The sequence below is a fragment of the Myodes glareolus genome, chromosome 16, assembly GCF_982192425.1.
Source record: "Myodes glareolus chromosome 16, mMyoGla1.1, whole genome shotgun sequence".
In the NCBI taxonomy this organism is placed as follows: Eukaryota; Metazoa; Chordata; class Mammalia; order Rodentia; family Cricetidae; genus Myodes; species Myodes glareolus.
The window spans coordinates 72,740,122-72,766,540 of NC_142041.1; the positions used below are offsets into that span (position 1 = coordinate 72,740,122).

The 26,419-nt window shown below is 37.5% G+C and overlaps 1 protein-coding gene and 1 pseudogene across 7 annotated transcripts in view; one reads left to right on the forward strand and one right to left on the reverse strand.

The window, feature by feature from the left end:
* Positions 1-26,419, forward strand: part of Ralyl (RALY RNA binding protein like) — a 758,034-nt gene that overhangs the window by 521,116 nt on the left and 210,499 nt on the right. The gene's annotated exons all lie outside the window — the stretch shown is intronic.
* LOC125391009 (large ribosomal subunit protein eL22 pseudogene) lies at positions 7,647-8,094 on the reverse strand (annotated as a pseudogene).

Genomic DNA, 26,419 nt, shown 5'->3' on the forward strand with positions numbered 1-26,419 from the left:
TCCTTTAGCAGAAGGATGTTTTTCAGCCATGGAAGCAAAGAGGTATCATCCAAATCAGAAGGTATCATCAGAGAAGGTCAAGAGTCTTTGAGTTGAGCTTTGAAAAGTAGAAATTAAAGAGAAATGGCGTTGGGAGAAACTGAAGGTGAAATAATCAGACAACATCCAGGAAGAAACACAGAAAGTCTGTCAAAGACAAGGCGATCAAAACTTGGTTGTGATAGTTTGTAACTCATCCCTGTGCTAAAGCGACAATTTCAATTCCAGCCTTGATATCCATACCTGTTCATTGCAGGATATCATGGTCTCTTTCAGTGAGAAGTAGGCATGTGTCTTGCCGATACTCCTCAGAGATAGACTTGTGTCATCATCAACAATGCTTCCACTGACGTTTCTCTTATATTTTTATTTTTTACTTATATAATCTTTATAAATGGAAAAAAAAGAGTTGGGAACAAAAATTACACTGTTTCCTATCTGTGACTTGATGAATAATGGCTTATATTATTGCTAATGTGAGCATCATAGATAGCAATAAACTCTTATACTATAGTAACTGCTCATACTTAAGGAGACTGTAAATCATCAATCTTAATATCCTAACATTTGTGTCACATAAATGTCCCAAACACCAGTGAAAGAATTCTAAATGACTTCTCAAACTTATTGATATGTTGATTAATGAATGTTTATAATTTTTATGGAATTTTAAACTGGATAGTCTTAATTGATAAAATATAGTTCCAAATTAGGCATTTATTCTAAAACTAACCATTGATTACAATACTAATTAAAAAAGTCAAATGCCCATGAAAGAAGTATTTTGATAACATATATATTAATATGTATCACAAAAGTGATATTTAAATTACGAAACTTAAAATAAACTAATAGAAATTTAAAGTTAATAAGTGCTTGATAGTGCTGCATTTTTAATTTTATAATTTTGCATTCCTACGTTGCTCCTTACTTGCTTCATATTGAGAGCTAAGTTCGTTTTAATAATTACATTTGGAAGAAAATACTCAGGTTTAATAATATAGGGTTTCTTTTGAGAAACTTATGGAAAAATATGAAGTGTTTCTCTTCATTCAAATATATGAATGTATACTGAACAGTATATTATCACTGGAAATTGAAGAAAGATCTTTGTAAAGTTGGTTATTAATCAATTAAACAACTTTTAGCTCAGTGAAAATAAAATAAAAAGTTAAGACACAATAGAAACAAAAATTAGATGATAAATTAAAAAATAAATAAAATAAGAAAAGATATGAATTAGGGAGAATTTTTCCAAATGAGGTTTTGTACAAGTCTTCAAAAATGATGATAATTATTGAGTAGTGAGTAGTAAAAAGTGTATTTTATGGAGAAATGTGAATATTTAAATATAGTTTCAACAAAAACTGTACAATAGTAATTTGCTCTGCAATTAGAGTATGATTTTAAGCAGTTAATTCTTAAAATTTAAAAATTTATAAAACAGTACTCAGATAAAATTCTAAAACACATAAAAGGAATAACTGAATCATTTTTAATGGCAGCCAAACTGGTTCAGTATGATTGACTAAACCTTTATAAATCCATTCTATGATAATTTAATAAACGAAATTCAAATACAGTTATTTAATTGAGGAGGCAACCCCAGTGGCATCATATATGTGGTATAATTTTGTGAAAGGGATATTTGAAAATAGGAAGAAAATCTTGTCTTGAAGATTTAGTTTATAGTTGAAGAGGAGCATAAATAGGAATGAAGCCCTACCTATTTATGAACCAACCCTGGTACTGTGGAAAGGAGAGAGTGGACTGCAGGTAGGACTGGTGGAGCCATGGGAGGCATCCGGGGACTGTAAGGACAGGTTCCGTTCACTGAACTGTCTTCAGGAAGACATGATGTTCCTCTGGAAAGAGAAGATATCAAAAACTGTGAAGGATGAGTTCCAAATTCTGAGAAAGGGGTACTTGTGTAATCATTCCCATAGTACATTAGGGGTAATTCTAAATCTGTGTTATAACGTTAGGGGTTAAAGCGAGTCAAAGTAATTGCATCGTGTCTTAACTGCAGGTGTTCAAACTAGAAGGCAGCCTTTGTGTTACACTGATTTTAGGAATGTAAAGGTATTGTTGTCTTGACTGGATGATTTAACCTTGAAGGGTGTCTGAGAAAGCTCATGTGATCCAACTGTTAATTTCCAGATGTGACTGAAATAGTAAATTTTATTTATTATTATAATTATATACTTTTGTATATCATGTGCACTGAGGTCTGTGGAAATTAAGAGACAAGAATCATAGAAGAAAGAGAATAGTAAAGACGAGTTGGAAAGAAGAAAGAGGAGGAATTTTTATTAGGGAGCAAGAGACAAAGAATCATCGCATCCTGCTCTAGTTACCACATGGACTTTGTATGGTTACTTTGCAGGATCAGGTGCAGGACAAGAGCTTTGGGATTGTTCTCTTCATGTGACTCAGAGCAACTGTACAACAGAACATGTTGTACAGTCCATGGTCACGTCTGGAATGGGACAAAGAAGGTCATAGCCACACGCTTCACCTTCTGGGCACTGCTGGTAGCTGCCAGCTACCCTTGATAACACTTCATCCATGTTCCACATTTATCACAGGAAAGTTAGTAAACATAACTAACCAGAGACATAAGGTCACAGAAATTCTCTCTTTACCACAGAAATAAATATGCTATTTAACAATATTTAATAGATATAAAATTTTGTACAGAAGAAAAATTAATTTCTTAAGGTGCTTTAATGTCATTGATAACCTTGTTTGTTATGTATTTCAGTAGAACAACAGCAAGGGGAGAAGGTAATAAAAAGCTTACTTACATTCCATTTCCTAGGCAGCAGGAATGACTCAGTTCACAGTTTTTTACATCCACTAGGTCACATAGCCTGAGGACACCTCTTCTCAGGCGACCTAACAGTTACAATGGAGAGGAGCAGAATTACATTAGTATATCCTGACACTAATCATGGCATCAAATTTCCCAGGTGGAAAGTGCAAACTGTGCCTGTAAGTTGATTTTCTGACCACCAGATAATGTGGAAAATGGATTTGTATTTCTTGGCCTCTACAAGTCCTCCCTTCTTATTAATTTTAATAAAGCCTGTGCTTCTGCAACAGGACAGATGATTGCGTCTGTCTTAGGTGAAAGCTTCTTCATTTACCCAGACTTGCCCAGCACTGGAACAGGAATTTTAATTATGTCAGTCTTTGTCTTAGGTGTATGAGGTGAAGAAGATTTAACCCCATCTCTGCCTGCTGACAAGAACATTTTTTTTCTGAAGGTTGAGAGTCCACTGACATTGCTGCTACTAGATAACAGTCCAGGCTCTGAGCAGAAGTCAACTCTTAAACTACTACCTCCTTGTATGTGAATGTGGGCTTTAGTTATGGGATATAGTTATTCCTTATTTTGACTTCTTCTTACCCTGAGGGGAAAGTTTAGGTCTCAGTTCTCAGGTCCAATATTTTAATCAAAATAACTTCTGTGTTCCAAAGATCAAAACAGTTGAAGGTTCAGTCTGTGTTTCTAGTCCAGATCCAAAATAAACAGGATTCAGACTACAGCGGGCTGTGGTTATCATAGTTGTTTCCGCAGGGACTCAGTGTCAGTGTGGGTTCCAAGTGTCCAGAAGTAGCCCAGCATTCCTTAGCACAGAATAGCTGCAGCAGTGCAGAGCAGTGACAAGTGTGCTGTAGCTTGGTTCTGCAGATCAGGCACCGCTTTCCTTCCACGGGGGCGTGAGCAGCTACGATGTCATCCGCTGGCACTCCTTTGCTGTATATGCAGTCATCTCATCTGTCAATATTTTCTTCCTGTGAAATAAAGCACAAACACATCCTCGACCCCAAATTAATACAGGGTCAGATCTTTTTTATAATCCAGTGCAAGGGCTTTTTCGCCTCGTCTTAGCAAAGACTGTCTTGGTGCCATCATGCCAAAATCTGTCTGCAGCAGCTTGCTCATAGGCATCCATTGTAGTGAGGGGCTGCGGGAAGGCCTGCATTTCATCCTGCCCGGCTCCCGCATGGCTAGCTTAGCCCCAGAAATAACAACACACAAATTGTATTCATTTAAGCACTGCCTGGCCCATTATCTCTAGAGAGTTAGTTACTGACTAACTCTCACATCTTGATATTAACCCATTTCTAATAATCTGTGTAGCACCACGAGGTGGTGGCTTACCTGGAAAGATTCAGCATGTATGACCTGGTGGCTGTCTCCATGGCGTCTGCCCCATAGCCCTCTTCCCAGCATTCTGTTCTGTTTTCTCTGCCTACCTAATTTTCTGTCCTATCAAGGGGCCAAGGCAGTCTCTTTATTGACCAATGAAAATAACACAATAGACAGATAACCCTCCTCCATCAATCCATAAAATGTGCATGACTTAAGGCATTACATGGTGATTCTTAATTCTCCTGTTTTTTATCCTTTTAAGTTGTTTTCAAGGAGTTATGGGCACACTACATAATTCCTTTTTACCATTAACAATAATAAAGACAGCTCTTCCATTGGAAGAGCAATCTGTAAAATTTAGCATAACATCCTTTATGAGATCTTTTGTTATAATATTAGAAAGAATATAGTTGTGCAAAATTATTCTGTTGCTCAATATAAGGAACATTAATTATAGCTGATTCCTTGCCAAAGTATCTCCTAGATTCTATCCAGTTCTTCTGTATTAAGCAAGCTACTGCTTCAAAATAAGTGTTTAAAATAATTAATATAATGTACTTGATGTTTTTGTATGGCATACTCTACCTCCTTGAGTACCTGTCCGGCAGCATCTGTAATCTGCCTGCTGGAATTTGGATCACTGCTGGAATTTGGATCACTACCCTTTAAGAATTTTACTTAGTGGCTCAAGGTCTCTCATAAGAAATTTTAAATAATGTTTTAGGAGAATGTTAATAGATCCAAATTCATTGTTATACACAAAACTGAAATCCAAATTAATCAAAGACTTGAACATAAAACCACCAACACTGATCCTCATAGAAGACAAAGTTGGAAGTACACTAGAATGAATTAGCACATCTCAAATACAATCCAAGTGGCAAAGACACTGAGATAAACAATTAATGAATGAGATCTCCTAAAACTGAGAAGCTTCTGTAAGGCAAAGGATATACTCAACAAGACAAAACATCAGCCTACAAAATGGGAAAAGACTTTTTAAATCTACATTGGAGAGAAGACTGATCTCCAAACCATACAAAGAACTCAAGAAATTGGTCATTAAAAGAAAAAATAATCCAACAAAAAAATGTAGGATGCAGACCAAAACAGAAAACTCTCAACAGATGAACCTAAAATGATGAAAGATAAGAAATTCTCAGTATTCTTAGTCATTAGAGAAATGCAAATCAAAATAAATCTGAGATTTTGTCTTAAACCTGTAAGAATGGTCGAGATCAAAAACACTGCTGATAATTTATGCTGGGGAAAATGTGGTGTAAATGTAACACTCTTCCATTGCTGGTGAGAACATGTGTTCAGCTATGTTTATAGCAACATTCTTTGTCATAGCCAGAATCTGGAAACAATCTCAGTGCTCCTCTTTTATACAGATGATAAATGAACTGAGAAAGAAATCAGAGAAACGTTGCCCTTCACAAATAGCTACAAATACCATAAAATATATTGGAGTAATTCTCATCAAACAATTAGAAAAACCTATATGACAAGAACTCTAAATATTTTAGGAAAGAAACTAAAGACACAAGAAAGTTCTCCCATGCTTTTAGGAAGGCAGAACCAACATAAAAAAATGTCAGTCTTACCAAAAGCCATCTACAGATTCAATGAAAATTCCCATTAAAATCACAGCAAAATGCTTCATAGACCTCGAAAGAACAATACTCAAAAACAAAAACTTAGGATAGCCAGAACAATCCTGTGCAATAAAGGAACTTCTGAAGGTATCACAATCCCTGACTTCAAACACAACTACAAAGCCACAGGGCTGAAAACAGCCTGATATTAGCATAAAACAGATACAAGGACCAAAGGAGCTGAATCAAAGACTTTGGATGTCAATCCGGATGCCTATGAACACCAGATTTTCGACAAGGAAGCAAAAATGGGGAAAATCCATATTTAACCTGCTTATTATTTTCACAGCCACTTACCTGTCCTGAATCTGTACTTTTCTGAGGCTACCTAATTTGCAAACTTGCCTTTCAGTTCAGTCTAGGATCTTGGCTGATGCTGAGCTGTGTGGTGAGGTACAGGACATGCTCCCTCCCTTCACCATTTGGCTTGCTGGGTAGTAGAGACCAGGCAGTGTCTATGCCTCATTCCCTGTTCTTCCTGGACAAAGGCCATGCTTTCTAAGTTCAAAAGACCCATTAGAGGTCAGTGTTAGGTGTGGTTGTTACATTTACAGGTTCTCTCTCTCTCTCTCTCTCTCTCTCTCTACTATTGTCGTGACTCTAAAACTGTAGCCCATGATCACAAGCTCTGGTGGGTGTAGCTACACCAATATTTGCTAGCCTTGCTTTTTATTTTAACTCGGAATCATAAAATTAGAATGATTTCTGAATCCTCTCCTCTGTTCTATTGGCCGACTTTGGGTGCTTACTGTAGGAGTTAAAATTAGTCCTCTAAACTTCTGCTTGGTTTTCCTAGTTCCTCCGTACAGCACAGATCAGACTCAGCTAGCAACAATGCATGTGTGTGGACTGCAAAATCTCAGAAGTAACCTAGGCGATGTTGGGGCCAATTGTCGTTTTTTCTTTACTCTTTCTACCCATTCAGCAGCAATAGAAGCTGTATCTCTGCAACCATAGCAGTGCCCCTTGTAGAAGGTAGGGCCTCACCTTGTCTTCCCGAGTCAGGGAGCAATCCAAAATCAGCAGTAGCTACACAGCCAGCATAGGGGCGGGAATATGCTATTTACAAACTCTAAATTTCTCTGTCTTTGTTTCTGCTCTACTTTAGCTCCTCTCAAAATATATAACTTCATACTATTCCCTTGTCCTATATTTACAACTATATACTGTAGTTTTACTCTACATTTTTTCTTTTCCACTTCTCTCTTTCCTTTTGTAAATTCTACCACTTACTTCTGAGTGTAAGAAGAGTGTACTTCTCTCCACATGTGGTGCAATTTTCCCTCACGTTCTCCTCTGTCCACCTGGCACTCCCAGGATTTTTTGTGTAACATGTGGGCCTGCTTGTCGCCCCAGCTGCCCAGCTTGGTTAGCCCCAAAATAATCACACAAAAACTATGTTCATTAAAACACAGCTTTTCCCATTAGCTCAGGCTACTTATTGACTCTTATAAATTATATTAGCCCATTATTCTAGTATATGTTAGCCACATGGATCGATATCTTCTTCTGAGGTCTGGGCAGGACTGGGAAAAGAGCTTCCTTCTTCCCAAATACTTCTGTTCTCATTGGCCCACCTCTATTTCCTATCTGGTTGTCTCACCTATACTTCCTGCCTGGCTACTGGCCAATCAGTGTTTATTTAAAATGTAATTGACAGAATACAGAATTTCCCACACCATTTGGGGGTTCACCAGTTAGCCCCTCTTTGCAGCACCATTAACTTGGGATCCAGCTGCAATGAAAAGCCATGTGCTCACGGCTTTGTTTCCAGCCAATGTTATAAATGTTTTTTTTGTTCCTAAATTTTATTTATGAATTAATACAAAACATTCCAGACCAATGTGTCTTAATCCTCATCCTCCTGCTCCTCTTCATCTTGGTTAATCTGGAAGTAACGCAGCTCATAGCTCTCTTTGCTGTTGGCGACAACACGCAACCAGTCTCGGAGATTGTTCTTCTTCAAATATTTTTTGGTGAGATATTTCAAATACCTTTTGGAGAAAGGCACCTCGGAAGTGACAGTGATCTTGCTCTTGCTCTGTTCGATGGTCACAACCCCTCCGCTGAGATTCCCAGCTTTGCCATTCACCTTGATTCTCTCCTAGAGGAACTGCTCGAAATTAGCAGCGTCCATGATCCCATCTTCTACAGGGTGGGTGCAATCGAGGGTGAACTTCAAAACCTGCTTCTTTTTTTGCCCCCCTTCGCCACAAGCTTTTTCATGGGCGCCATAGCGGCAGAGGAGGCAGAAAATAAAAGCGAGGTGGCAGAATCGTTTTTTTTTTTTTTTGATGAAATGTGCTAGAATTGAAGCTAATATAATCAATTAAATGGATTATTAATAAGATAAAAGAATGCGAGCATGGGCTAACTTTATAGGGATTCAGTGAAAACGATACATTCATAAGATGGTGGAAAGGAGAAGACACACCAATGAACTTACTCCCAAGAGGCTTCCATAGCAATATTCAGAGTAAAGGGGGCAAAGACACTAAGGGGGTCCAGATGGATAGTAATAAAAACTATAGTGAAGAAAGAACATGTACCATTGCCTCCAGAAAACAGTCTGTACAAGTGTCATTTTATTATACACACACACACACACACACACACACACACACATATTACAGTTGAGTAGAGAGAAGTGATGTAACAAATCTATTGGCGCTAGCATTGGGATATAGAATATTAGAACTCTAAGGGTATGTACTAAATTTGGCAAGTAATGAGAACCTATGCAAGGTTTTTAAACCAAGTGAGTCATATGATAAGGCCATAAATAGGCCATACTAATGAGACAAACCTGTTCAGAAAAGGTGATGTCATATGATTGATAGGGCAACAGAATTCATCAACTGCTATTAATCATGATATTTAGTTATAATGTTTTATCACATTGAAGCAATTCCCTGTACCACGTTGATTCCATTTTAGGTGTGAAGATACCAAAAAAAAAAAAAATCCAGTCTTCCTTGGTCTCCATATTCCTCACTTTATTTTTATGTTCCTCTACTACAAACAGATGTTGGCAATGGGAATGCACAGGCAAGGTGGCAGAATCTTAAGGAGATCTGTCAGTCTCTGTCGGGATAGCGTGTGCAGACAGACAGTCACAAGAAGCAGCTGTTAGTATTTCTCACTGTCCTGGTGACCTAACTGACTAACATTAAGTTTGGCATTAGTCAATCTATTTATTCTTTTCCTACTATCTGATAGAGTGATTTTCCCTGGATCTTTCCAGCATGTGTCAAAATAATAAATTATTGTCATGATATCTAGTAGTTTTAAGGATGAATTTGATTATTTTCAAAATACTTTTGATAGCTGTTATGTGTGCTAACTCAGACAAATGGTCTTCAGAAAGAATATAATTATTTCTTTAAAATGTATTTCATAGCTTCCAAGTGACAGTAGTATAAAATAAGGCAACGATTGCCTGGCAAGCTATAGTGAGAAAGAGGTTTTCACTCTCCTCACTTTTCTGTTATGCCAAAGGCATTTTGCTATTGAGTTCCTCTACCTTCAATTCAAATATAGTTTGACTTTAAGAACTCTTCCAAAATAAGAGATGCAACTAAAAAGTAAAGGTCATTTACAGTTCAGGCTGATTTTCTTCCTCTATCAGGAAGTTTACTGAATAGGTCAGGTTATTCTGAAGATAAGCATGTAGGGTGCAGCTGTAGTCAGTGTTTCATTTCTATTTGGGCAACTAAAGCAATCAAGAGTATTTGCTCATATTTTATTGCAGATACTACAACACAGAAGAGAAGACAGAATGTCAGTGGGAGTCAGTTTTGCCACACTGACAAAATAACTGAAATAAGAAGCTAAAAGGAAGACAGGTTTGTTTTGTATCTCATCCAGTGATTTCAGCCCAAAATTACTTATTTGTCTTGGTTACTTTGAAGCCTTGGTCAAGTAGTAAATCAGTGGAATCACACAATGGAGAAAACTTCAAATCTTATAGACTTTAAAAAGAAGCAAGGAAAGAGTGGGTATCTCAGTGTCATTCACTAGGGTGCACTATGATGACAAAACCCTTCTAATCTCACCTCCTAAAGATTCTGCCACCTCCCATTTATACCATGGGTTGGAAAAAAAAGCCTTTAGCACATGACCTTTGGAAGATGTTTCTGCCCCATATACTAAATCTCAAGAAGTTAATATGCACAATTTTTCTCTAAGCATTTAAATTAAATTAGTCAGAATGATATTAAGGTTTTTAAATGCAGAATTTAGGGCTTGTGCTACTGACAGATGAACCTTGGAGACACTATATTCTGTTCTTAAATGGACAAACATTGAATGATTCCAATTTCATTACAAAATCTATATAAGTTAGTAACATTTACGACAGAGACTGCACACATGGTCTGCAGAGCTAAGGGAGAGGAAGAATGGAAGCCTAGTGGGTATGAATTTGCCTTTAGAAAAGTGGAACCTCTTCTAAAAAGGGATGTTGCTGATGGCTCTGGATTGATAGGCGTGTATTTTATCCCTTTCAATTTCTCACTTAAAGGCAATTATTTGAATTGTGAAGTTTATTTTCTGCATATTTTACCACAATCTCAAATATTTTAGAAAAGTAAGTGCGAGGAAGGATAGATATAGAGCTGTGAGAGGGATGAACATGGAGGTATGAAGTAGACTAACTCTCCAGCAAGTGTTCATTTTTGAGTCTGAGGTTAAACCTCCCGTCATGCCTAGACACACAGATCTGAACCCAATCTGCCTAAGACAGATACAAGGATGGAGTCTGAGCCTATAACATAACTCCCAGATACTAATCAAATGATGCTTGCTTTACCTAAAAGTGTAGGTGAACCTAGCAAGATAAATCTGCTGTCATTGTCTTTGTTTTATATCTCACCCTAGAAAAGCAAGAAGAAACATTTTAAAGAAGCAAAGACATTCGAACTTATTCACTCATGCAGGGAATATTTGGCTTTAATATTAAGAAAGAGACTTTTTGTTAATGTGTAACAGGGTTCTGAATGTGAATCTCAACTTTTTCAGCAGTCAGACAATTTTGGAAACTGCCAGGCTAATTTCAAAAACCACAAGCTCCCAACTCCAATCTAGAAATGTTTTCTGTCTCTGAGCAAATGAATCATATTTATTAAATCATGGTGCTTAAGTACTGATGAAAGTCCTGATTCAATACCTTTGTTTTCTGAAAAGACAACACAGACAAAATATTTTTAAAACAGTCTTGGAGTAGCTGCAGTACTTCTAGAGCCCTTGTTGTAAAATTGCCAATCTCCCTTAAAACATTCAATAGGGTAAAATTTTTTTCTTGCTTGCAGATAAATTCATCTCACCAAAACTTTAGGTCATCAAAGAAAGCTTGTATCTCTTAAATCCACATAAATAGTAACAGTGTACAGACTTGTACACAAATACACAAATACACACACACAAACACGACATATGTCTTAAATTTTGAACAAAAAATCTTTCTTACTCAGTACTCTCAGTCACGTGTGTGTGTGTGTGTGTGTGTGTGTGTGTGTGTTTATCCTTCCTTATGCTTCAACACTTTAATATATTTCCTAATCTTGTGTGGTCACCAACCATAATTTTTTTTGTTGTTACTTCATATCTGTAATTTTTCTACATTATGAATTATGATGAAAATTCCTGATATGCAGAATTCTTGGTATGTGAACCCAAAGAGACCTCTGTTCTATAAGATGTCAGACAATTCTCTCTCTCTAGCTCTAATTAATTCACAAGTACAGTTACTCTTCTAAAACCTGTCCCACCCAATCGGCGGAGCCCTACTCTCCTATACGGGGCCCGCTTCCCGAACCGAACCGCAAGCCTGGATCAATATCCTGGGAGTTAAACAGAAACACACAGAGAGACCAGGATCATTTGCCCAAAGGGTAAATGTCAACTTTATTAAGCACATGTCAGGTATATGTACTTGGGGGCAGAAGGATGAGAGCCTCCTCCCATCCGGGACAGGGAATGAGGGTGCCAGATGCCTGGCGCCAGCGGCTTGAGAACTGAGGGGAAGGGATGCCAATAGCTGTGATGTCAGATGTTTTAGGCACTGCGGTGGGAACCTTTGCTTGCAGGTGGAATTACCATATCAAAAGAGGACAAAGCTCTCTCTAAGCTAATACCCCAAGTTGGTGCAGTAAGCAGAGAAGGCAGGAAGCTAGGAGAAAAACAGCCCTGCATAGCGCCTCGAAGAAAGGGGAAAAGGCCCGGGTACCAACAAAAACCCATTTCCCCAGGAAATGGCAGTTCTATTTTCAAGTTAAGGTGAGTTTGATTGCAGTATTTATGTATTCAGTAATGTTTTCACACACGCAATGCAATATGATCAGGGCCAGGCTTGTTGGGGGTTTCTGTCTTGCCCGGTTTCCATAGCTGTTTAGGTCCCAAAGAAAATCACACAGAGATCTCTACAATTTATAAAGCTGATTGGCCCATTAGGTCAGGCTTCTTATTAGTTCTTGTAACTCATGTTAACCCATTATTCTGATCTATTTTAGCCATATGACTCTGTACCTTTTTCAGCTGGCAAGTCACATCCCGCTGCTTTGGTGATCTGGGCAGGAGTGGAGGAATAGGCTACCTCCTTCCTAGCCTTCTCCTGTTCTCATTGCTCTGCCTCTACTTTCTGTCTGGGTGACCCACCTATACTTCCTGCCTGGTCAATCAGCATTTTATTTAAATACATGATTGAAAGAATACAGATAATTTTCCTGAACTAATGTAAAGCCATGCAGACATTTTAATTGGTTCTAATTTTTGCATATTATTGATGGAATTATTGAGTATTGGTAATCTGCCCTATTTTACACTGAATGTATCAGGACTGCTCTTACAAACTAATGGGTACTAGGGAAGTGTCTATATTAGATAATTTGAAATCACGTGCTCATGCTCTAGTCATTAGTAATGTACAGAAAGTGTATTTCTTTGTTTCTCTGCAATTACTGATTTCTTTTCAATGAGATCTTGACTCTGCAGGTACATTCACACAGAAATTCTCTCCTGTGAGACACCTCTTTTCGTGCAGAGAAATGTTCTTTGACTTCTTCTACTTCCCAGGTATAAGCTGGAGTAATTTTTTCTTTCGTTCAATCCATTTGTTGAATCCAAGATGCTTGTGTCTTGCTGCCTGTTCCCAACATAAATCCCTTATTTCTTCCCATTCTCTTTGGAGACCAAAGCACAATGTTTCTACTGCTGCATCTTTTTTTAGCTTATTCTTTTCTTACCCTTCTTTTTCCAGAGACAAACAAGCCCACAGTTCAGCCAGCTTAGTCAGGGGAGGGGGACTTATTCACTCAGAGATGTGGATGCCGCTGTGATTGAGTCTGTGGGTTATCTCTTGACATTCACCAGGGGTAATGGGATGGAGGAAATCTTCTTATCTCTTAAATGCCTGGCTTTTGTGATTATTTTATGCCTTCAGCTTCTAAAGTTCTACTCTGGGTATAAAATCAAACTTTATTCTTTTCCTTCTTGAATTTCTGCAGTAGAAATTGAATGCCTTCCAAAGCCTGTGTGTAACTTGTTCAGGCTATGAAAGTTATTCAAAACTAAATGGAATAATTATTATGATATTACATTACTATTATTTTTATCACATAATTTTTAGGCAATCATATCAGAAGTAAAAGCTAAACACTAAAAAACATTAAAGAACCTAAAACTTTAGTGATACATTGAAAGAAAGCTTTCTCAGATTCTGAAACTCAGGTCAGACAGTTTTGCTAGAGCAATTTTTTTTCCCTTGGAAAGGGTACAATGGCTTTTAAATCAAATCAAGTCTCAAGCACAGTATCCGGTGAAGGGGAAACAAGGGATTAGTCATGACCAGTGAAGAGGAGTCCCAAGCACTTTAGTGTATTAAACTCTGTCATCAAAATCAACGCTTTCAAAGTCATACTTTCTCAGAAATACATGAAGTAAAAATAAAATTTTGATTTTTCATGATTAAAAAGAAACCATAAAATAACTATTACTTGCTGAAGATACCATACCACAAACCTAGCTCCATGTATCAAGTTGAAAGTCCATGGGGAAATCTGCTTTAATGGGCCTGATGCTCCTTCACTCAACAATAGCACACACAGGAGAAGAATAGCTCGTGGTAACTTAAGAGAATACATGAAGCAACCATCTAAGATATTTAACAGTTGATCAATTTAGAATTTAATCTATTTAATCACATGATGTAATTTAATTATTCTAGGATCTCTAATTTGCCTCACAGTGTTTTAGATTGAGGACATATATTGGGTTATGGCACTGAAATAAATTAATACTACATGTCCTTTGATTACAGTTCAGGTTAATTCTCTTTGAAGAGACTGATCATCACATAGTGTTAATTTATTTCAAACTGCTATTTTGTCTTCATCATGTATAACTGTAGTGCTTGTTTTTATTTTTAATAAATCTTAATTATTTTATTTTAATATGGAGTGTAAGAATCTGGAGATAGTAGCAATGACAGTGAAAAGAACAGATCTAAGACGAGTCAGGAGCTAGGTGGAAATGACAGCATATACCTGTAATCCAGTTCTTTGGAGGCATAAGTATTGAAAGCAAGATAAGGTTAGGCCACATAACATCTTGTCTCAAACACAAAATGATTCAGTAATTGCAATTAACTGAGTTTCCTATTTACTAGAATGACACACCTAGGAATATTTATTTTTGTATTTATTTCTGTTAATGATTGGTACAGATGGCTATATTAGTTTGCTAGAACTTCTATAACAAATTACTACAAATTGAATTTTATAAACAGCAAAAATGTACCATTTCATAATTCTAGAGGCTGGAAAACCAGGATCAAGGTTTGAACCATGGTACCTCATAAAGTACTAAAAAAAATATGATCTTCTCATGTCCTAGTTTCCAGGACTTTTGTAGGTCGAAAGATCGAACTGATTCCTTCCTTCGTCCTTAGACATTATTTTTTAATCTTTTACTCATAATTATTGAAAATAGATTTTTTTAACATATTAGAATATATCCTATTGCAGTATCTCCTCCCTCTATGTCTCCCAGTTCTTCCCCACTTTCTTTTCATCTGGGTTCATTCCTTTCTGTCTTTTCTAAGAAACAAACTGATTTCTAAAGGATAATGATATAAAGTGTAATATAATATAATATAATATATAATATGATATAACAAAAACTAAAACATCAGAATAGGAAAAAACAAATAGAGGGAAAAGAGTGCAAAAGAAGGCACAAGAAGCAGAGACCCACTCCTCAAACTCAGGATTCCCTTAAATACAATGAACTAGAAGTCATAATATATATGCAAAGGAAATATGGAATAAGAAGACTAGAATACACACAAAAATAAAATAAATAAAAGCAAAAGAAAAGACAGTTAAAAAGCCCAGATATGACATTATAAGACAAAGGCCCCCTAAAGATGCCATTTACTTTGTTTTCTGCTGTTTATCGACGCTGGGCCATTTGGCCTACACTTACAAATAGTTTTTTTTTCCAACACAACAGTCTTGACTAAAGCTAAGTTTTCATTTGCAAGAGACTGTCAATTGGAGATTGCATGTGGGTCTGATTAATTGATGTGCCCACTTCTTTCTGCCCTAGGATCCCACTTGGTGCAGACCTCTTCAGGCCTGTGCATGCTGCCTCAGTATCTATGACTTCAAACATGCACAAATTCTGTTGATTTAGAGGTCCTTGTTTTCTTAGTGACTGCTACCTACACACACACACACACACACACACACACACACACACACACACAAACTCTTTCTTTCTCTCTCTCTTTCTTTATTTGGGAATTGATACTATAAGGTATTAATAAACAGTGTTTGTTGATTCTTCATTTTTATCATTGGTGTGTGTGTGTGTGTGTGTGTGTGTGTGTGTGTGTGATTTTGATTTGCTGGACTCATGTTTTTGGGGGAGTAGCTAACATCTTTAATGTTGGCATTTTCTTTCTAGTTCCTTCTGTAAGTCAGAATTAGTAGACAAGTATTTCTTAAATTTGATTTTGCCATGGGATGTCTTATTTTATCCATGATTTAAAATTTTGTTGAACATCGTATTTTGGGTGGGACTCTGTAGTCCCTTTCACACTGTAGAACATTTTTCTAGGCCCTTGTGGTTTTTAGAGTCTTCAATGAGGATTTAACTATTATTGTAATAGGTCTGCATTTACATATTTCTTTAGTCATTTTCTCTTGTAACTTTACTAATCTTTCTTTGTTCTATAAACTTAGTATTTTGATTATTATGTAAGGAGGGAACTTTCTTTTCTGGTTGAGTCAATTTGGTGTTCTATTTGATAACTGTACCTTGATAGGCACCTCCTTCCTTAGGTTAGACAAAGTATTTTATGTGCCTTTGGTATAGGTTTCTTCACTTCCTACCCTTTTATTATTTTTGGTTTGTTCTTTTCATGGTATCCCAGAATTCCTGATTGTTTTATTTCTCAATTTTTATATTTAATAGTTTCCTTGACTTAGATATACAGTTCTTCTATCATATCTTTAATGCTTGATTTTCTCTCTTCTGTCTTTTGTATTCTCTTGGTGAGAAGATTCCATGAGGTGCTGAGAAGAAGTTATATCCTTTTTTGGGGGGTGGAATGTTCTATATATGTCTGTTAAATCCATTTGATTCATTACCTCTGTTAGTTCTCTTATTTCTCTATTAAGTTTCTTAAAAAAAACTTAACAGTTTGACCTGTCCATTGTTGAGAGAGGAGTGTTGAAATCTCCTACTATTAGTGTGTGGCGTTTGATGTGTGATTCAAGTTTCAGTGATGTTTCTTTTATATATGTGGGTGCTCTTGAATGAGGGGCATAGATATTTGGGATTGAGACTACATCTTGATTAATTGTTCCTGTTATGAGTATAGAATGTTCTTCTCCATCTCTTCTGATTGATTATAGTTGAAATCAATTTTGTTAGATATTAGAATAACCATACCTACTTGTTTGATTGGAAAACATATTCCCAATCCTTTTCTCTAAGATAATGTCTGTCTTTGAGATTGAGGTGTGTTTCTTTTATTGTTTTGTTTTGTTTCTTTTGTTTTATTTTTTGTTTTTTGTTTTTTTATTCTTTTTTTAAGTTTATTAATTTATAAAAGTTTCCATTTCCGCCCCTCCTCCCAACACCCTCCCACTCCCCCCACTCGCTCTCCTCCTCCCTCTCTATCCCTAAGAGCAGTTAGGGTTTCCTGCCCTGTGGGAAGTTCCTCCCCCTTCCCTCCAGGTACAGGAGGGTGAGCCTCCAAACAGACTGGATCCCAAAAATCCAGTATATGCAGAGGAAACAAGTCCCAGTGTCATTGTCAATGGCTTTTCAGAAAGACCCCTTGCCAGCCACATTCTGAGAATCCGGCCACATTCAGAGAATCTGGTTGGATCACATGCTCGTTCAGACCCAGTCCAACTGGCCTTGGTGAACTCTCATTAGATCAGTCCCCTTGTATCAATGGGTGAAAGCACTCCTCATGGTCCTGCCTTTCTAGTTCATGTTCTCCCTCCTTCTGCTCCTCATTTAGACCTTGGGGGCTCAGTCCAGTGCTTCAGTGTGGGTCTCTGTCTCAATCTCCATCCATCAATGGGTGAAGGTTCCCTCTGGTTTTGCCTTCTTTGCCCATGTTCTCTTTCCTTCTGCTTCTCGTTTGGACCTAGGGAGTTAAGTCCAGTGTTCCAATGTGGATCTCTGTCTCTATCTCCATCCATCGCCAGACGAAGGATCTATGGTGATATACAAAACATTCATCAGTATGGTTATGGGCCAAGGTCGGTTCAGGCACCCTCTCCTCTGTCCAGAGAACAATCTGGGGATCTCTCCTTGGACCTGGGATCCCCTTTATAATCAAGTCTCTTGTAAAGCTAAAAAGACTCCCTTAGTTGCGATATATACTTCCCTGATCCCATATCCATCCTTCCTCCCTCCCCCCATCCCAATCCCCCGAGCTTTCTCCATTCCTCCCCTACTCCCTTATCTCTAACCCTCTCCCCTTCCAACAACCCGCACACCACCACCCCCCATGCACCCGAGGTTGCCTGGCACTCTTGTCTACTTCCAAACTCCAGGAGGATAACTACATGATTTTCTTCAGGTACACCTTCTTATTTAGCTTCTCTAGGATCACGAATAAAAGGCTCAAAGACCTTTAATTATGGCTAGAATCCACATATGAGTGAATACATACCATATTCCTCTTTTTGGGTCTGGGTTACCTCACTCAGTAAAGCGTTTTCTATGTCCACCCATTTGCATGCAAAATTCAAGATGTCATTGTTTTTTACCGCTGAGTAAAACTCTAATGTATATATGTTCCACACCTTCTTTAACCATTCTTCTATTGAGGAGCACCTAGGTTGTTTCCAGGCTCTGGCTATTACAAATAGTGCTGCTATGAACATAGTTGAACAAATGCTTTTGTGGTATGATAGGGCATCTCTTGGGTATATTCCCAAGAGTGGAATTGCTGGGTCATGAGGGAGGCTGACTCCCAGTTTCCTGAGAAACTGCCACACTGATTTCCATAGTGGCTGCACAAGTTTGCATTCCCACCAACAATGGATGAGAGTTCCCCTCTCTTAACATCTTCTCCATCATAGGCTATCATTGGTGTTTTTGACTTTAGCTAATCTGACCGGTGTAAAATGGTATCTCATAGTTGTCCTGATTTGCATTTCCCTGATCGCTAAGGATGTTGAGAATGACCTTAAGTGTCTTTTGGCCATTCAGAGTTCTTCTGTTGAGAATTCTCTGTTCAGATCAGCACCCCATTTATTAATTGGGTTAATTAGAGTTTTAGTGTCTAGTTTCTTGAGTTCTTTATATATTTTGGAGATCAGGCCTTGTCTGATGAGGGTTGGTGAAGATCTTCTCCCAGTCTGAAGGTAGCCTTTTTGTCTTACTGACAGTGTCCTTTGCTTTACAGAAGCTTCTCAGTTTCAGGAGGTCCCATTTATTCATTGATTCTCTTATTGTCTGTGCTACTGGGGTTCTACCTAGGAAGTGGTCTCCTGTGCCTATGTCTTGTAGACTACTTCCCACTTTCTCTTCTATCTGGTTCAAAGTGATCAGATTAATGTTGAGGTCTTTAATCCATTTGGACTTGATTTTTGTGCATGGTGATAGATATGGATCTATTTTCATTCTTCTACAGGTTGATATCCAGTTATGCCAGCACCATTTGTTAAAGATGCTTTCCTTTTTCCATTGCATACCTTTAGCTCCCTTGTCGAAAATCAAGTGTTCATAGGTTTGCGGGTTAATATCTGGGTCTTCTATTCGATTCCATAGGTTGACTTCTCTGTTCTTATGCCAATAACAAGCTGTTTTCAATACTGTAGCTATGCAATAGAGTTTGAAGTCAGGGATGGTTATACCTCCAGAAGTTCCTTTATTTTATAAGATTGTTTGGCTATCCTGGGTTTTTTGTTTTTCCATATAAACTTGATTATTATTCTCTCGAGGTCTGTGAGGAAGTTTGATGGGATTTTGATGGGGATTGCATTGAATCTATAGATTGCTTATGGTTAAATTGCCATTTTTACTATGTTGATCCTCCCAAATCAAGATCAGGGGAGATCTTTCCATTTTCTGGTATCCTCCTCAATTTCTTTCTTCAAATACTTAAAGTTCTTGTCAAATAGGTCTTTCACTTCCTTGATTAGAGTTATCCCAAGAAATTTTATGCTATTTGTGGCTATCGTTAAATGTAAAGTGTCTCTGATTTCCCTCCCTGCTTCTTTATTCTTTGTGTACAGGAGGGCAACTGATTTTTTGGCGTTCATCTTGTATCCTGACACATTACTAAAGGTGTTTATCAGCTGTAAGAGTTCTTTGGTAGAGTTTTTGGGGTCACTCATGTATACTATCATATCGTCTGCAAATAACGAGAGTTTAACTTCTTCCTTTCCAATTTGAATTCCCTTGATCACCTTATGTTGTCGTATTGCTATTGCTAGAACTTCAAGCACTATATTGAAGAGGTATGGGGAGAGTGAACACTCTTGTCTTTTTCCTGGTGTCAATGGAATGGCTTTGAGTTTCTCTCCATTCAATTTAATGTTAGATGTCGGCTTGCTGTAAATAGCTTTTATTATATTTAGGTATGATCCTTGTATCCCCAATCTCTTCACACCTTTACCATAAAGGTATGTTGAATTTTGTCAAATGCTTTTTCAGCATCTAATGAAATGATCATATGGTTTTTTTCTTTCAGTTTATTTATATGATGGATTACATTGATAGATTTGCGTATGTTGAACCAGCCCTGCATCTCTGGGATGAAGCCTACTTGATCATAATGGATAATTTTTCTAATGTGCTCTTGGATTCAGTTTGCCAGGATTTTGTTGAGAATTTTTGCGTCGAATTCATGAGTGAGATTGACCTGTAATTCTCTTTCTTGGTTGTGTCTATATGTGGTTTTGGTATCAGGGTAACTGTAGCTTCATAAAAGGAGTTTGGCAATGACTTCTGTTTCTATATTGTGAAATACATTAAGGAGGATAGGTATCAGCTCTTCTTGGAAGTTCTGGTAGAATTCTGCATTGAAACCATCTGACCCTGGGCTTTTTTTGGTCGGGAGGTTTTTGATAACAGCTTCTAATTCTTTGCGCCTAACAGGTCTATTCAGATTGTTCACCTGGTCTTGATTTAACTTTGGTAAATGGTATTTATCTAAAAACCAATCCATTTCTTGTACATTTTCCAACTTGGTGGCATATAAACTTTCATAGTAAGATCTAATGATTCTCTGAATTTCCTCTGTGTCTGTTGTTATGTGCCCCTTTTCATTTCTGATCTTATTAATTTGAGTGTTCTCTCTCTGCCTTTTGATTAGTTTGGCTTGGGGGTTTGTCAATCTTGTTGATTTTCCCCAAGAACCAACTTTTTGTTTCGTTTATTCTTTGGATTGTTTTCTGTGTTTCTATTTTGTTGATTTCAGCCCTCAGTTTGATTATTTCCAGTCTTCTACTCCTCCTGGGTGAGTCTGCCTTTTTTTTTTCCAGAACTTTCAGGTGTGCTGCTAAGTCCCCAATGTGTGCTTTCTCCGTTTTCTTTAATTGGGCACTTAGTGCTATGAACTTTCCTCTTAGCACTGCTTTCATTGTGTCCCATAGGTTTGAATACGTTGTGTCTTTGTTTTCATTATATTCAAGGAAGACTTTAATTTCTTTCTTTATTTCTTCCTTGACCCAGGGGTGATTTAGTAGTTGACTGTTCAACTTCCATGAGTTTGTTGGCTTCCTGGGGGTAGCACTGTTGTTGAATTCTAACTTTATTCCCTGGTGATCAGACAAGACACAGGTGGTTACTAATATTTTTTTGTATTTGTGGAAGTTTGCTTTGTTACCCAGTATGTGGTCAATTTTCGAGAAGGTTCCATGAGCTGCAGAGAAGAAGGTATATTCTTTCCTTTTTGGGAGGAATGTTCTATAGATATCTGTTAAGTCCATTTGATTCATTACCTCTAGTAATTCTCTTATTTCTCTGTTGAGTTTCTGTCTGATTGACCTGTCCATTGGTGAGAGAGGTGTGTTGAAGTCTCCTACTATTAGTGTGTGTGGTTTGATGACTGCCTTGAGTTCTAAGAGTTTTCCTTTTACATAAGTGGGTGCTTTTATATTAGGGTCATAGATATTCAGGATTGAGACATCCTCTTGATGAATTGTTCCTGTTATGAGTATGAAATGTCCATCTCCATCTCTTCTGATTGATTTTAGTTTGAAGTCAATTTTGTTAGATATTAGAATGGCCACACCAGCTTGTTTCTTAGGTCCATTTGCTTGGAAAACCTTTTCCCAACCCTTTACTCTTAGTAGATATCTATCTTTATGGTTGAGGTGTGTCTTGTAAACAGCAGAATATTGGATCCTGTTTTCGTATCCAATCTCTAAGTCTGTGCTTTTTATAGGTGAGTTGAGTCCATTAATATTAAGTGATATTAATGACCAGTGGTTGTTGATTCTGGTTATTATTTTGTGTGTGTGTGTGTGTGTGTGTGTGTGTGTGTGTGTGTGTGTTTGTAGTAGAGTTTGTGTGTTTCTTTTCTTTGAGTTGTGGTTGTGAAGGGTCGCTAGATGTCTGGGTTATTGTAGGCAGTGTTGGCAATGTTGGATTCCTTGGGTTGCGATTTTTCTTCTATAACTTTCTGTAAGGCTGGATTTGTGGCTACGAATTGTTTTAATTCATTTTTATCCTGGAATATTTTGTTTTCTCCATTGATAGTGAACAATAGCTTGGCTGGGTATAGTAGTCTGGGTTTGCATCCATGGTCTCTTAGTTTCTGCAGTACCTCTATCAAGGACCTTCTGGCTTTCATGGTTTCCATAGAGAAGTCCGATGTGTGAGCCTGATAGGTTTACCTTTATAAATTACTTGACCTTTTTCCTTTGCAGCTCTTAATATTCTTTCTTTAATCTGTATGTTTTGTGTTTTGATTATTATATGGCGAGGGGATGTTTTTTTTTTTTTGGATCCAATCTATTCTGTGTTCTGTATGCTTCTTGAACCTTCATAGGAATATCATTCTTTAGGTTGGGAAAGTTTTCTTCTATAATTTTGTTGAATATATTTTCTGGGCCTTTGATCTGCAATTCTTCTCCTTCTTCAATCCCTATTATTCTTAGATTTTTTTTTATTGTGTCCCAGATTTCTTGAATGTTTTGTGAAGAGAATTTGTTGGATTTGCTGTTTTCTTGGATCAGAGCATTTATTTTCTCTATGGTATCTTCAGAATCTGAGATTCGTTCTTCTATCTCTTGTACTCTATTGGTTATGCTTGATTCTGTAGTCTCCATTCGTTTACCTAGGTTTTCCATATCCAACCGGTTCTCGGTTTGTGTTTTCTTCATCGCCTCCATTTCAGTTTTCAATTCTTGAACTGTTTCCTTTACCTGTTTGATTGTTTTTTCTTGGTTTCCCAGGGTATCATTCACGAATTTACTCATTTCTTCACACTTTTTGTTATATTTCTCATCCATTTCTTTACACATTTCTTCAAACTTTGTTATACTTCTCATCCAATTCTTTAAGGGCGTTATTCATATCCTGTTTAAGGGACTCTAATGCTTTCATAATGGCACTTTTTTCCACTTCTTCTTCATTAAGGTGTTTAAGTCCTTCTATTGTAGGGTCGTTGGGATCTGGTGTTTTCGTGGTTTTTTTTTTCATATTGTTGGAGGTCAGGAATGTCGCTGAGCTGACACAGGGCCCACCTGTCCTCAGACAGTCTTTTAAAACACAGGAACTGCCTCCTGCCAGGATGCGCCTACAGCTCAGGCCCAGTGCACAAGGCAGCTGAGCTGGGGAAATTTTATGGCCCCAGGGGGAAGGGGGAAATATAGGAAGGTGTACCTGGATGGAGGGTGGGATGGCAGGCGGGAGAGCTTAGCAGGGTGGAGTTACCACTGCAGAGTGATTTGGGAGTCTGGGGGGTCGGGGAATGTCTGAACTCTTCCTCGCCGGGCTCCTGCCGTGGGCCAGAAGCAAACTCACCCCTCCGATGGCTGTCTGCTAGAAGTCAGTGCCCCATGCTGGTCAGGCATGTCGCTGAGCCATGGCAACTCATATAAAGGAAAAACTTTTAATTGGGGTGGCTTATATTTTCAGAGGTTTAGTCCATTATCATCATGTGACGTGGTGACTTGCAGGGGAGACGTTGTTCTGGAGAAGTAGCCGAGTGTCCTACGTCTTGCAGGCAGTAAGAAGTGATTGATGAGGTGTGTTTCTTGTAGACAGAAGAATGCTGGATCCTGTTTACATATCCATTTTTTTAGCCTGTATCTTTTTATAGGTGAACTGAAACCATTGATATTAAGCAATATTAATGACCAGTGGTTGTTAGCTCCGATTATCTTTCATTAGTAGTGTTTATGTGTTTTCATTCTTTGCGCTATGCTGGTGCTTGGTTATTAGATACCTGTGTTATTGTGGGTGTAGTTAGCTTCCTTGGGTTGTGATTTCCTTCTAGTACTTTCTGTAAGGCTGGGTTTGTGGATACATATTTTTTAAATCTTTTTTTTTTTTTTTGGTCATTGAATATCTTGTTTTTTCCATCAATAGTGAATGAAAGCTTTACTTGGTACAGTAGTTTAGGGATGCATCATGGTCTCTTAGTGTCTGCAGGACATCTATTCAGGACCTTCTGGCTTTCATGGTTTCCATTGAGAAGTCAGGTGTAATTCAGATAGGTTTAACCTTATTGTTATTTGATCTTTTTCTTTTTCAGCCCTTAGTATTCTTTCTTTGTTTTGTATGTTTTGTGTTTTGGCTATTATATGGTGAGGGGATTTTTTTTGATCCTATTTGGTGTTCTATAAGCTTCTTGTACCTTCATAGGTATATCCTTCTTTAGGTTGGGAAAGTTTTCTTCTATAATTTTGTGGAATATATTTTCTGTGCATGTGATCTGTAATTCTCCTTCTTTTACCACTATTATTCTCAGATTTGGTCTTTTCATGGTGTCTCAGATTTCCTGAATGTTTTGTGTTAATAATTTGTTGGATATAGTGTTTTCGTTGACCAATGAATCTATTTCCTCAGTGGTATCTTTGGCACCTGAGATTCTTTCTCCTATCTCTTGTATTCTGTTGGTTATACCTGTCTCTGTAGTTCCTGTTCATTTACCCAGTTCCTGTTCATTTCCATTTTCAGAGTTCCCTTGGTTCATGTTTTCTTTATTACATCTATTTCAATCTTTGAATCTTGAACTGTTGAACTGTTTCTTTCATCTGTTTGATTACTTTTTCTTAGTTTTCTTTAAGGAATTTGTTAATTTCTTCCAGTTTTTTGTTTGTATCCTCCTCCATTTCTTTAAGGGAGTTTTTTACTTCCTCTTTAAAGGTCTCTATCATTTTCATTAAGTTACATTTAAAGTCCTTTTCTTCTATATCTTCTGGGTTAGGATGATCAAGTCTTCTTGTTGTGTGTCTGCTGTGTTCTGTTGGTACCATGTTGCTTTTTAGGATGTTGGAAGAGATCTTGCATTGGTGCCTTCCTATCTCTTCCTTCATCTCTTATGTCTATAGGAATTGTTCTCCATGGAACTTGCAGGAAATGGTACTTTGGGGGCAGGGTAGATGGCTGTCTATCAGACAATGTCTCTGCTGGCTCTCATGTCCACCAACTATTGGTCTTCACAGAGCTCACAGGCAATGGTGCATTGGGAGCGGGGTGAATTGCAGTCTAACAGGTAAGCTCACTGTTGACTGCTAGGAATGCCCAAGGCACCTGAGGAGGGAAGTTCCTGGCCTTTCTCCCATGTGGAAGTTTTAGAGAGTGAGGGTCCACGGTGCCAAGGCCACTGTTATTTCACCTCTTGTGTCTACAAAGTGTTGGTCTCCATGGAGCTTGCAGGGAACAGCCCTACTTCTTGTCTTCATCTAATTAACTTGATTAGTGTGGTGATTTGAATGAGAATGATCCCACAGGCTCATAAATTTGAATATCTAATTCCTATTTGGTGTATGATTTAGGGAAGGATTAGGAGTTGTGGCCTTGTGGGAAAGTCTTTATCACTGGTGGGTGGCCTCTATGGTTTCAAAAGCCAACACAAGACTCAGTCTCTCTCTCTCTCTCTCTTTCTCTCTCTCTCTCTCCTTACCTGCATGCAGATCAGGATGTAAAGTTCGCAGTTATTTCTTCAGCACATGCCTGCCCACTGGTCTTCAGGGGCTCAGAGAATGTATTAAAATCACAAATGTAAATAGTAAGATAAGAGGGCAATCATAACTCTTCGTAATCTCAAAAATCTAGTCAGTGCCTTTGTACACAGATATCATATGAAAATCATTCTTAAACCTAGAACAGACTTTCCTGCAACCGTTACACTCAAGAATAACAAGCTGCCAGGAAAAGTTTTTTCTCAAGCCACATCATGGATGTGTAACTCTTACTGTAATCTCAATCCCTTCCAGTTATGCTTACTGTATCAGTCTGTTCAAATGCCAAGCAAATGTTCTACACATTAATAAAACAGACATTTACTTTGTATTGTAATACTAGAGAAAATGATCATGAATTTCCTATGCATAATTGGTCTCATATTTTGACTCAATTATTGAATTCTACAACACACAATGTATGTAAGTCTTTTGTCTACATAAAAATGCATCTTTGAGAGATTGGAAAATATCACTAGTATTAAATTACTTCCTAAACTGAAATCACAGACTTATACATTAGTTGAAAAGTAATCAAAGGCGTACATAATCACAATAAAACCCAGGAAGAGTCTAGATCTGTTGTATTGTGATTAAGTTTTTAATCCATCAATTGTAAGCATTCTTCATTGTAAATGTTTTCTTACATATCAAGTACTATAAAAATATAACCTGTCATAGTCTTTAAAAAGATTTTACTATGTGTTATTGACATTCTTCACCTCCATTAAGCTAAAAGTTCTGAAGACAGTTTTAAATCATATGCAGTTTTGGTCATTCTACGCTTTGCCAAAAAGGCTCACAGAGTTTATTATCATTTAGTACATGGATTAATATGGGGAGTTTACAATATTTCTAAATGTATCAGAGTAGTCATAGATCCATAAATTATA